Below are 13,250 nucleotides of genomic sequence, written 5' to 3'. Positions count from 1 at the left end.
TCTAAAAACATGTTTTCACTTTTTGTGTGTACTGTAGATGGTAAAAAAAAAATATGTTCTGAAGGCACTGTAGAGAAAGGAGGGTTTATATTCACATATTATTCTTGTTAACATTCCGCTGACTGTTGCTGTAAAAGGGAAATCCATTTGTTTTACGACACAGACGCAGAGCAAGGGCATGGATACCCCCACTTCCCCCTGAAACAAGATTGCAAGGGTGGAGTTAACATAATTCTCAGAGGGTCCCAGCAGCACCCAAGACATTTAGCATGACCAGCATTGTCAAAATACAGATGTAAATGATTACCACTAAGTAACACTTAACTAACCGTTTGCAAATGCTTTGGGAGTTTTTTTTCTGGTGCAGTTTAGGGTTGCAAAGGTACCGGTAATTTACTAAAGTTACTGGAATATTCAGTAATTTAGGTAATTAACAGCTAATCTATGGCAATCTGTGGTAATTTTGGTAATGTATACTTCAATAACTTATCATATAAACTATAGAATAAATGTTTTATGTCTGTGTCCATATTGTCCATAAGTTTCTAGTGGATAAACCATATGGTTCAAGAGAAAATAGCCTGATTAATTTTTTTAAAAGCATCTAATCAACAATGGCATTATTTTCAATGAACTCTGCAACTCTTCCAACTATTGTCTTTTTTCCCAACTGACACCAGTTTGGCCACAAAACATTTACAACAAAGACATAGAACCATACATTTGCCCTAATGACCCAAAGTACTCGTTACATTTTGAATGCATAGCAGAACATTTAGAAATGTACGCACTTATAAAGAGAATACACGGTCATCCCTACTGCCTATGGTCTGGCAGACTCATAAACACAAATGCATCTTTTGTAAATAATGTCTGAGTGTTGGAGTGTGCCCCTGGCTATCCGTACATTTTTGAAACAAGAAAATGGTGCCGTTTGCTTTGCTTAATACAAGGAATTTTAAGTGATTTATACTTTTACTTTTGATACTTAAGTATATTTTAGCAATTACATTTACCCTTGATACTTAAGTATATTTAAAACCAAATACTTTTAGAATTTTACTCAAGTAGAATTTTACAGGGTGACTTTCACTTTTACTTGAGTAACTTTCTATTAAGGCATCTTTACTTTTACTCAAGTATGACAATTGTCGTCTGGAATGGAGGACCAAAACGCAGCAGGAATGTGGATGCTCATCTTGTAGTTTATTTTAAATCAAAGAGAACACCAAAATAACAAACAAAAAACGAACGATCAACAAAACAGTCTTGTCAGGCATAGACACGCAAAACAAGAGACAATCTCCCACAACTACAAACACACCCTAATATATAGGACTCTCAATCAAAGGCAAATAGACAACACCTGCCTTCAATTGAGAGTCCCTACCCCAATTAACTAAACATAGAAACAGATTCACTAGACTAAACATAGAAATACATAAACATAACACAGTGCCCAAAACCCCCGGAATACATAAATCAAATGCCCTACTAAATCAACCACCACCCCGAACCACATAAAACAAATACCCTCTGCCACGTCCTGACCAAACTACAATAACAATTAACCCTTCTACTGGTCGGGACGTGACAACAATTGGGTACTTTTTCCACCACTGGATACACCGAATGTATTTCAAAATAGAATTGAAGTACTCTGAAACACCCAAAGAGTGTTGTGAAAACATGTAAAAGACAGCATCAAAACACAAAAATAATGTTCTGCCAGACTGTCTCTCATACAATCAAATCGTTTTTAATTGAAAATGGTTTATAACATAAATATTGATTGATGATGATCTCTCTAATATGATAACACATTTTTTTAAAGACACTGGGAATTGAATACTTTATATATATTTAACTTCCTTCCTCTTAGGCCATGGGCACAATGTATGAATTTATGGTTTTATCAGAAATGCTGTTATAATCATTGACCAGTACGGAGAATTAAGTAAAACCACAAGTCCAAATCCCCATCTCCATACATGGCTAATTTTGGAAAGGGACAATTTTAGCTAGCTAGCCACTGTAGGACAACAACACAACGACATGCAACAATTCAAGTTGTTTTTGTCAATTATTTATTGCTCTCAATGTGATGTGATTGGAGTGAAGCCAAATGCAAACTGGTTTCCCTTGACACTTTTTTTTTTGGCGCACCAGGACCATTCACAGTTGAGCTCACTTAGTTTAGCTCAACGCTGATTGATTATTATTTTATACTTTTTTTTTAAATCAAAGGAGGCCAAATGCTAGCTGGCTACCCTTGCATTCAATGCTAAGGGGGCGGCAACAATGCCATATTGTTTTTGACCAGATAGCAACAGATATATATATATATATATATGGCCTACACAGAGAGGAGCTGTTTCGCTCGCTCTGCCACTTGCGAATTGGAGGAAAAATAAAGAAACACATTTAATATTTTTCTTAGTACATCTTTGGGGGGAATCCTGGCTTCCCTTGCCATCCATGAATACACGCCACTGTACAGAGGTCAATGCTATGGGTCTGTATGAGCCCGAGTGGGTGTCACGGCTGTCGAAAGGAGCAGACCAAAGTGCAGCGTGGTTGTAGTTCCACATTTGATTAAATCCGTGAAACTTTGCAATACATAAATAACTGAAATTACAAAACAACAAACCGTGACGCAAAGAGAAACAAACACTACTCAAAATATAATAACCCACAAAACCCAGGAAGAAAAACCCCTACTTAAATATGATCTCCAATTAGAGACAACGAGGACCAGCTGCCTCCAATTGGAGATCAACCCAAAATCTCCAACATAGAAATAGAAAACTAGAACTTAACATAGATATAGAAAACATAGAAAAAAACACAAAACACCCCCTGTCACACCCTGACCTACTCTACCATAGAAAATAACAGCTTACCATGGTCAGGACGTGACAGTACACCCCCCCCCCCAAAGGTGCAGACTCCGAATGCCACTGAACAAAAACACAAAAACAAAAGGGAGGGTTGGGTGGGTGGGTAACTCCTATCTATGGCGGCTCTAGTGCAGTCCACATAACCTCATCCTCCAGCAGAGGAGGCGGCTCCGGTTCAGGGCATAACCCCCGCTCCACCCGCTGATCCCTCTGCTTTAGTACCACCGGACCGTGGATCGTCGTCGGAGGAACCGGACTGTAGATCGTCGCTGGAGGCTCTGGGCTGCAGGCCGTCGCTGGAGGCTCCGGACTGGGGAGCGTCGCTGGAGGCTCCGGACTGGGGAGCGTCGCTGGAGGCTCAGGACTGGGGATAGGCACTAGAGGTCTGATGCGTGGGACTGGCATAGGTGGAGCCAGACTGGTAACATGCACCTCAGGGCAAGTGCGGGGAGGAGGCACAGGACGTACTGGGCTGTGGAGGTGCACTGGAGGCCTGGAGCTTATGGCTGGCACAACCCGTCCTGGCTGGATAACCCCCGTGGCCCGGCAAGCGCGAGGCGTTGTGACAGGTCGCACAGGTTTGTATTGGTGAACTGGGGGTACCGTGCGTAGAGCTGGCGCAGGATAACCTGGGCCGAAAAGACCCACCGGAGACCAGGAACGCTGAGCAGGCACACTCCTTCCTGGCTGAATGCCAACTCTAGCACGGCAACTGTGGGGAGCTTGCACCGAGCGCACCGGGCTGTAGCTGTGCACTGGTGACACAGTGCGCCTCCCCGCATAACATGGTGCTTGCTCGATCACTCGCCCCCCACGGTAAGCACGGGGAGTTGGCTCAGGTCTCCAACCTGACTCTGCCAATCTCCCCGTGTGCCCCCCCAAAACATTTTTTGGTGGCTGTCTCTCGCACTTGCCTCGTGGTTGGTACAGCGCCTCATAATAATGCCGCTCCGCCTTTGCTGCCTCAATTTTCTCCTTCGACCGGCGATACTCCCCAGCCTGACTCCAGGGTCCTTCCCCGTCCAGAATTTCCTCCCAGGTCCATTTCTGTTGCTCCTTGGCACGCTGCTTGGTCCTTTGATGGTGGGTTATTCTGTCACGGCTGTCGAAAGGAGCAGACCAAAGTGCAGCGTGGTTGTAGTTCCACATTTTATTAAATCCGTGAAACTTTGCAATACACAAATAACTGAATCGACAAAACAAACCGTGACGCAGAGAGAAACAAACACTACTCAAAATATAACCCACAAAACCCGGGAAGAAAACCCCTACTTAAATATGATCTCAAATTAGAGACAACGAGGACCAGCTGCCTCCAATTGGAGATCAACCCAAAAAACTCCAACATAGAAATAGAAAACTAGAACTAAACATAGATATAGAAACAGAAAAAAACACAAAACACCCCCTGTCACGCCCTGACCTACTCTACCATAGAAAATAACATCTTACTATGGTCAGGACGTGACAGTGGGATACTTATTTTCCAGCTGCCGGGAACATCCCCTCCTCCCATACTGTATTCATTAACACCAGAACCTCCTCCAGTACCTCTTCCAGTACCAAATCATCCAAGTATTTAAGTTGTTCATAGCATAGCCCATCCCTACCCGGGGACGTATTTTCTCCTCCTTGTATCGCCCGGCGCAGATCATTTATTGTAAAAAAACATGTTGCTCGGGTCAATATTGTCATAGTTAGGCTCAAGCTCACCATCTCTGTATGACATCATTATGGTCTGTGTCATAATTCCCTCCTCCCCAAAATGATCTACACTGTGGATTGCAACAATCTCTCTCCATCCTCCAACACCGACATTTCCAACCGTCTGTAACTCCCTGACATTCGCCGAATCACCACCCACACTTCACCCACTGATGTATTGGCCCCCAATTTCCCCCAATATTTCCTCCAACACTCCTGCTTAGCTTCGTTAATGACCTTCCTCGCTACTGCACATAGCTTTTTATTGTCCACCTCTGAACTCTCTATTGAATATAGTCTCAGGACCCTGTATGCTACATTTCTAGCACAAAACTCAGCACCACAGTCCTTGTTCCACCAGGGCACACTGATCCATGTCTTAGGAGGCAATTTCTGTGGGATAGTAAGCGCAGAAACTTGATTTATCATTGAACACGGATTCATTCCATTCTTCAACGGAGCCATCGCTATTAACCTTACTCACTCCTTCTGCACATTTCTCAGCAAATTCCTCCCATTGAGCTTTTCCAAAGTCCTGGGATCTAGGTTTTCATCCACTTCCACCAACAGTTTTCTGCCAAACCAGCTCAGAATAGAGAAATTGTCGCTCCCAATTGAATACCGGTCCATTACATCCGAATCGCCTCTTCTTGCTAGATCCCCCGATGCCAGCGTCAGATCAATGCATGATATATTCACCCTTCCAATCTGAAATCTTGTTCGCCATCTATCGTTTAATCAAACTAATCCATAGTTATCGAAGAATTTTCAATAACTTCCCCGTTCCGATCCATCTTTGTATTGCGCCTCAGCGGGTTGTGTGCATTAAAATCACATATGCATATCACAGGAGCCTTGACCGCAGCCTTTATCTCATCAAGCGCCCCAATCTCGAGCACAAGGCATGGGTTGTAAAAGTGAATTACTGTAATTTTACCCTGGACAATCCACACTTCAACCACTATACATTCCAACTCAGTTCTCAACATTACTCTTCCAACCTGTACCCCTAATTTCAGAAACATTTCACTCCCACCCCCCACTCTCTCTACCCAATCAGCCCGTATGGCTATATACCCAGGCAAAACAAAACCTAAACATAGTTTCAACCACATTTCCTGCACACCGACTATCTCAGGCTTATCCTTAAATATATCCACAAACCTCTTAAATTTTGCCCATTACAGATTAAACTTCTTGCATTCCACTGCAGCATCATAAACGTCAGTGCATATCATCCGGTTCGGACACATCCCCAACCCCGCCGTTCTACGGAGCCCCACCTCTCCTCACTGCCTGTACTGTATGTAGGAGTGTAAACTCACCACTGATTGATGCTTGATCCCTAAGAATGTCTCTGCTTGCTTAATCACTGCATCTTTCAGGCCGGATGACATCTTCAGCTGTTTTGCTACCCACAACACTTCCACCATAAGCCCAATAACTTATTTTTCTTCATCACGTACAAGTTGACTGGAATCACTGGTGCTGGCGGAGGGGCCATCCTTGGAACCCGCACTACCAGCGGCACTCTCACCCCCATTTGTCCAGCAGCGCCGCACAATACTCGTTTCGCCGCCTCTGCGTAAGATTCTCCCTCCTCCATTTGAATCTTCAATACCTGCTCAGCTCGAACATGGTACTCACAGCCTCGAAAATGCTGCCACATGGTTTCCCCACAATTACAATACTCCGGCTCTCTTCCTGCACACTCTGAGAACTCCATGATCACTTCCACATTCCCCAGATCTTCCTGTCTGCCAGCACACCGCCACCACATGCCCATGCCTTTGGCACTTATAGTACCGCAGGGGAGGCCACACATGTGACTTGACCGTGAAGTTTAGGAATCCCAGGTTCACTCTCTGTGGCAAGGTCTCCTCACCGAATGTAACTAATACAGCCGTGCTCTCGCTTCTCTGTCCATTTTGAGTCCCCTTGAACTGGAATGTGTCTACAATTCGAGACCCTTCCAGAATGTTCCTAAACTCATCCTCCGTTATATCCAGCGATTCCTCATTAATGACTCCCTTGGCTCTTTGGTTCTGTCCTGGGACATAAGAATTTGTTCTTAACTGACTTGCCTAGTTAAATAAAGGTAAAAAATGTTTTTTAAATAAAAATAGCGCTCCACTGCCTTTTCCCACAACATTTTCAGTTTTGAGGCTTTGGTCCATTGGGCTGCAGATTTGCAAAAGATTAGCAGGTTTGCATTCGACAGGATTTTTGCATGGAGGATGTCTCCAACCTCCTAGCACAAGGCGTCTGATACTTTAAGTGGGTTAATGCTACTGCGCATCTCTCTCTCCGTAATCTTCACAATAACCTTCAACTCCCCCCCCACTTTGTTCAATCTTCATAACCTTTCCACTCTCCTTCTCCCTCTCTTTCTGCTTTAGTAAACTCTTTCGATTAGCTACCTACTGTCGTGTCTTTGGCAATGCCGGATTAAGTGATATGACATGCTAACCTATAAAATCCTTTCTCTGTAATTAATATTACCTGATTAAGCTAATCATGTAAATGTAATTAACTAGAAAGTCGGGGCACCACGGAAGAACGTTTATAGAGCCGTTATCTTCCGAATAAACTCTTAAAATACTTAGTAATATTTTACATCGATAGCAGTCAATATTAACCCTTATCTTATTTTCAGTCTCATAATGAAAGTTGTAAATTCTTGGCTATCTTCACGAACCCTGGCTAACAAGTTGAATCAGCAATACAAAATTGGGTTTAATTATTTATTTACTAAATACCTAAACTAATCACACAGAATTACAAATACACCGAATACAAATGATGTCATACATGATGGCTGGTTACACAAAGGAAAGGGGGTTGGGCTTGAATGAAAGAGCGGGAAGACTTAGGAACAAAAAAACAGCAGTTATGCTATCGTAAATACATTATCTTATGCATTCTAAATTACCGCCCATTTGGAAAAGGAAAATGCAATAAATATTTACTCTGAGCTGCGCTTCGGTAGATTGGTCGTAGATGCGGCCGGGTTGGCCAACAGATCTTCCTGTCCTCGGAAGAATGTCTCTGGTGGTAAATTGGATACGTGGTGGTATCTTCGTCTGTCTGTTAGACTGGATCCGTCGTCCATCCTTTCCTAGTCCCCGTCTACAGTGGCCGCTGCTAACTCAACGGCTAGGAAGTATCACTTCTGTAGTGAATAAGCTCAAAGTTCATACCATTCGCCACCAAAGCTCACGCCGAGGTTGGCTTAGTTCTGTACTTGACGTGTGTCCTTCTTAACGTAGAGGCTGCAGACCTCACGTACTGGAACATGTGGTTATCTTTTCGTCAAAGGCTTATATAGTGGAGAGGGGGAAGGATGTGTTTAATCGTTTATAACCCCTGTCTCTTCACAGGGGTGGGCCACTGATCAAGCAGGGCACTTTCCTTATGAAAACCCAATTCTCTCATTTGGAAGCTAAAATTACATTTAATCTCCTAACAAACAATTTCAATATCAAACATTTCAATTGCATAACAATTACATGTGGCTCTGATAACTAGAGGGTGTATACTTTCCCAGGTACAGTTTATGTCGTCCTGTCATCAGTCATAATGTCTCAGATGACAACCGAACTGACATCCATACTCATTACGTTCCAAAGCATATTTCCAACTGGTTTTATTACCAAAATATGGTTCCTTTCCCCATTTGTTTGATGTTCCCAGACTCTCTATATTTAACAGGACAGCAGTCCTTCAGGACAGCAGTCCTTCAGTAGGGTCAGAAAGAGAGGGGAAGGGAGAAAGGTATTTATGGGGGGGTCATAAACCTTACCCACAGGCCAACGTCATGACACTACCAACCATCTCTCTTCCCATCTTTCCCCCCTCCTAGCATGATGTTTGTGTAACCGACCGACCACTTCTCGCAGGGATACAGCCCTTTACGATGACAGTATCATGCACTGCAAATCTAGTCTCACTAACAAACACTGCTACTATGTGCAAGCCCTAGCTCTGCTTCTCACCAAGGCCCATGGCAAACCACAGCAAATAAAATGGATAACATAACGTTAGTTAGATTGAATGAACCAACGTGTATTAAGGTAAAAAATTCAATTGCGTTTAAAGTGTATGTGAAAAATAATGTATCGTGTGAGGTGCTACAAAGTCAGCTTTATAATTCGGAAGTCCTCCTGTAGCTAGCAAGCTAGCTAGCTAACTGCTAGCACTTGCTCTACCTAGTTAGCTAGCTATGCTTCAAAGGGGGCACAGTGGGGCTGCTGGTGCCTCATGTCTTGGCCCTACGGGTGAATGAATGGTTCTAGCTAGCTAATGGTAATACTGTCAAATTACTGTCAAACAAAACACTTTGTTTGGACTGTGTAGAGCAAGGCTCTCCAACCCTGTTTCCGGAGTGCTACATGTTGAAATTACTTAGTGAATTCACTACCTGACTAACTATCCATTTTTTGTATAATACAGCTGTCATTGTTACTGTAGCCTGCACATCTTCATTTTTTCACAGCTGTCACAAATCCTGTTTTGCCCCAGAGCAGTTTTTCTCATTGTCATTTGCCTATGATTCTTGGAGATCCTGAATGGTTGTGTGATACTGTCAACTCTGTGGTATTAAGCACATAACTATTTTATAACAAATGAATGTAACTTTTCTTAAGATGCCTATGCACACTCTAGAATGACATATGACATGGTTATGATGCCCATCATTCCATTAAATGTAATAATGTGGCACAGAGTTTGGTAAATTATATAACGCCCTGTTATAACATCTAGTCGGTAGACACTTACAGTATACAGCACGTAATAACATTTGGCATAAGTTGTCATGCAGACTGTGTAATAGCAGTTGTTATTAGCAGTTGACATTAGAACATATGACAACAGGATGAATAGTCATCTATAACACCCATTATAACTAGTTTTATAACATCTTATGCCGTTACTATTTCAAACTATGATAGCTTATGAAACGTTATAATTAAACAATAAGGCCTGATTAGGTATGGTATATGGCGTTGCGTTGTGCCCAAGAACAGCCCTTAGCTGTGGTATTTTGGCAATATACCACAAACCCCTGAGGTGCTTTATTGTTATTATAAACTAGTTACCAATGTAATTAGAGCAGTAAAAATAAATGTTGTCATACCTGTGGTTTAGGGTCTGATATACCATGACTTTCAGCCAATCAGCATAGCTGTTATAATGGAAAGGAAAAGGACACCTACAGTAAAATGTTACCAACTAACTTATCTTTTCTCATGTCCTTTGTTTGAGTATAATACTGTACATTTTACCTTTTGGAATGACCGATTAGGAGTACGTAAACACACCATATGGAACAAGGAATATACAGTAAGAGCAGGGACTTCCAATTACAGTATTTGGAAACTCCAGAAGGGAGCTATTTCTGCAGTAGACAAGATTCAAAACATCATCATGTTATTTAGGAGCTTTCATGCGAGGAAACAGCATCCATCAAAAGAGAAGGGATTCAATTCTGCACTACACAGGACTCAATAACAGCGTATTTCAACCTTTCCGGGTTAGTGCTCCCAGTCTCTGGCAAGGTGTTGCACAACTCTTGATTATGTGGTGTTACAACACCCCATGTCATGTTTCAGAACACCTCAGGATGAATGTTTCAGGACACATTAAATCTGTCCCTATACCCTCGCAACCATGTGTTTCAATACTCCAGCAAAGTTAAGGTTTGGTCTCCTTTAAGGTGGTGGCAGCTCAGTCGCCATTAGTTTTGAAGTGTTACAAAGCACTTCCTTTTAACAGTGTGCTCAGTTGATTTCTTTGGAATTCTCTTTCGTGAATTGAAATGTTTGGATTGGCCAATTTACAATGACTAACTATTTACGGAAAATATTCTGACGATTCAAACTCTAACCCTATAACGGATATTTTTATAGCATAGTTCTCATGACTTACGGTTATGGGTAAAAACAGTGTTTGCTATTTCCTGTACATACTCTCACTCTGTTTCCCTCAGATCCTGTGTTTGATGTGAGCAATTTGAGTGTGTGTCAGTGATGTGAATAGTGTGATCTCTTCCCTCTATTATGTGAGCTAAACGTACTGGAAACGCTTAATCACCAGTCGCCATAGTGATGAACTTGGTGCTTTTCAGCAATTCATTCTCTTTTGTTCTCTGTTTGTTTTATTTTGTCAGGGAATTTATTTGCCTGGCTACCCAAACTCCTTGCTCCGGCCAAACTCTACGCCACGCCCACGGACGATAGTGTCTGCTCCGCAATGAGTCTGGATCTGAGTACCTAACCAACGATTTCTAGAAAGCGAAAAACATTCTAGCCATTCTGATTGGTCCCAGAAACCGATGGGTTGGACTAGGGCCAGAACACACTTGGGTAAAGTGCCAGTTTGAAAATGCGGCATTGGCTTTGATACTCTGATTGGTTAGAGATGATTCAATCGCTGATGACTTTATTTTGTACAACATCCCTCATTTTGAAGTCACCACAAATGACTTCAATGAGGGCAGTCTCAGACTGAAGTATGTAATGAATGATAGAGCAGCGGAAGAATTCAGTTTGAGTCGTCAGGCAAGGAATTTATGCAATTAATACAAAGTATTTAAAATTTGTGCCCTTTCAGATTTGATAACCCTTTCATTGACTTAAATCCTAGTACTATGAACTTCTGTTCAAAGTACTTAGAGTTCTTACATTTGCAAACACAATTGTAATGGGATAAAGCAATTGTATTGAAGAATAGGCAATTTTGTACATGGTGATAAATGAATCCCTTATGCAATGTTTCATATTGATGCTGTTTTTATAACTGAAGAATAATATACCATCAGTATAATTTACTGTCCCTTTCAGTTAGACCAACACCTCAAACCACTCATAGGGAATGCTAACTATGTCCCCATCATTGTGGTTTTGTTTGTTATGGTGGTTTCTGAAATTACTGGCTCTATTTTTGGAAGGAACATTGGAAGGAACATTGGAAGGAACATTTCCAAACGATAATTTGTTACTATAATATGAATGATATTGAGAAATGTACGCCAGCTTCCTGTTTTTAGGACGGTAAAGGAGGTTGTCCAGCAATACTGTCATCACATTACAAAACCCTTTTGCAATTATGTTAGCACAGCTGACAACGGTTGTTCTGATTAAAGAAGCAATAAAACCGGCCTTCTTTAGACTAGTTGAGTATCTGGAGCTTCAGCATTTGTGGGTTTGACTACAGGCTCAAAATGGCCAGAAACAAAGAACTTTCTTCTGAAACTCGTCAGTCTATTCTTGTTCTGAGAAATGAAGGTTATTCCATGCGAGAAATTGCAAAGAAACTGAAGATCTCGTACAACACTGTGTACTACTCCCTACACAGAACAGCACAAACTGTCTCTAACCAGAATAGAAAGAGGAGTGGGAGGCCCCAGTGCACACCTGAGCAAGAGGACAAGTACATTAGAGTGTCTAGATTGAGAAACAGACTCCTCACAAGTCCTCAACTGGCAGATTCATTAAATAGTACCCACAAAACACCAGTTTCAATGTCAACAGTGAAGAGGCGACTCCGGGATGCTGGCCTTCCAGGCAGAGTTGTAAAGAAAAATCCATATCTCAGACTGGCCAATAAAAAGGGAAGATTAAGATGGGCAAAAGAACACAGACTCTGGACAGAGGAACTCTGCCTAGAAGGCCAGCAGTCTTATGACAATAAAACAGTATGACCTCTATCAACTGGAACATTTATGTCTACCTAATAAGCCTTGATCACTTTCTTCCCCATTGTTTAGATGTAGCCTATCTTTGTATCGCTGAAAGCATGCATATGGTCACAATTGCCTAGTGGTTAGACCTTTGGTCCAGTAACCAAAAGTCATGCTGCATCGAATCCCTGAGCTGACAAGGTAAAAATCTGTCATTGCCCCTGAGCAAGGCAGTTAATTCACTGTTCCCCGAGTGCCGAAGACGTGGACGTCAGTTAAGGGAGACCCCCGCACCTCTATGATTCAGAGGGATTGGGTTAAATGCGGGAGACACAATTCAGTTGAATGCATTCAATTGTACAGCTGACTAAGTTTCCCTATATGGCCATGATTTTAAGTATTTGTTTTGACTTTATCCTGTGATTGTAACGGTCGTCGTGAACACAGGACAAAAACGCAGCGGGAATATGAATGCTCATCTTTTTAATGTTTAAGAAAAGTGAACACTTACAAAATTAACAAAACAACGACTACACAGTTCCATAAGGCAAAGTAGCTATACAGAAAACATCTACCCACAAAACCCAAAGGAAAAACAGGCTGCCTAAGTATGACTCCCAATCAGCAACAACGATATACAGCTGTTCCTGATTGAGAGTCATACCCGGCCGAAACAAAGAAATCCCAAACATAGAAACACGGACATAGAATGCCCACCCAAATCACACCCTGACCAAACCTAAATAGAGACATAAAAAGGCTCTCTCAGGTCAGGGCGTGACAGTGATAAAGAATTGCAAATTGCTCGGATTAATAAAAGGTTGCTTAGCTTATACTGTAGCAGGCAATTTTACCAACTGCTTGGGGGAAACATGGTTCACCCAACACAAGTGAGACATATATTGCTAAGTCTGTGTAGTCATCAATACTGCTGACATCAGTTATTTTCACAATAAAAAAAAAAA

The sequence above is a fragment of the Salmo salar genome, chromosome ssa16 (assembly GCF_905237065.1).
Source record: "Salmo salar chromosome ssa16, Ssal_v3.1, whole genome shotgun sequence".
Lineage (NCBI taxonomy): Eukaryota > Metazoa > Chordata > Actinopteri > Salmoniformes > Salmonidae > Salmo > Salmo salar.
This window is presented reverse-complemented; position numbering follows the sequence as displayed.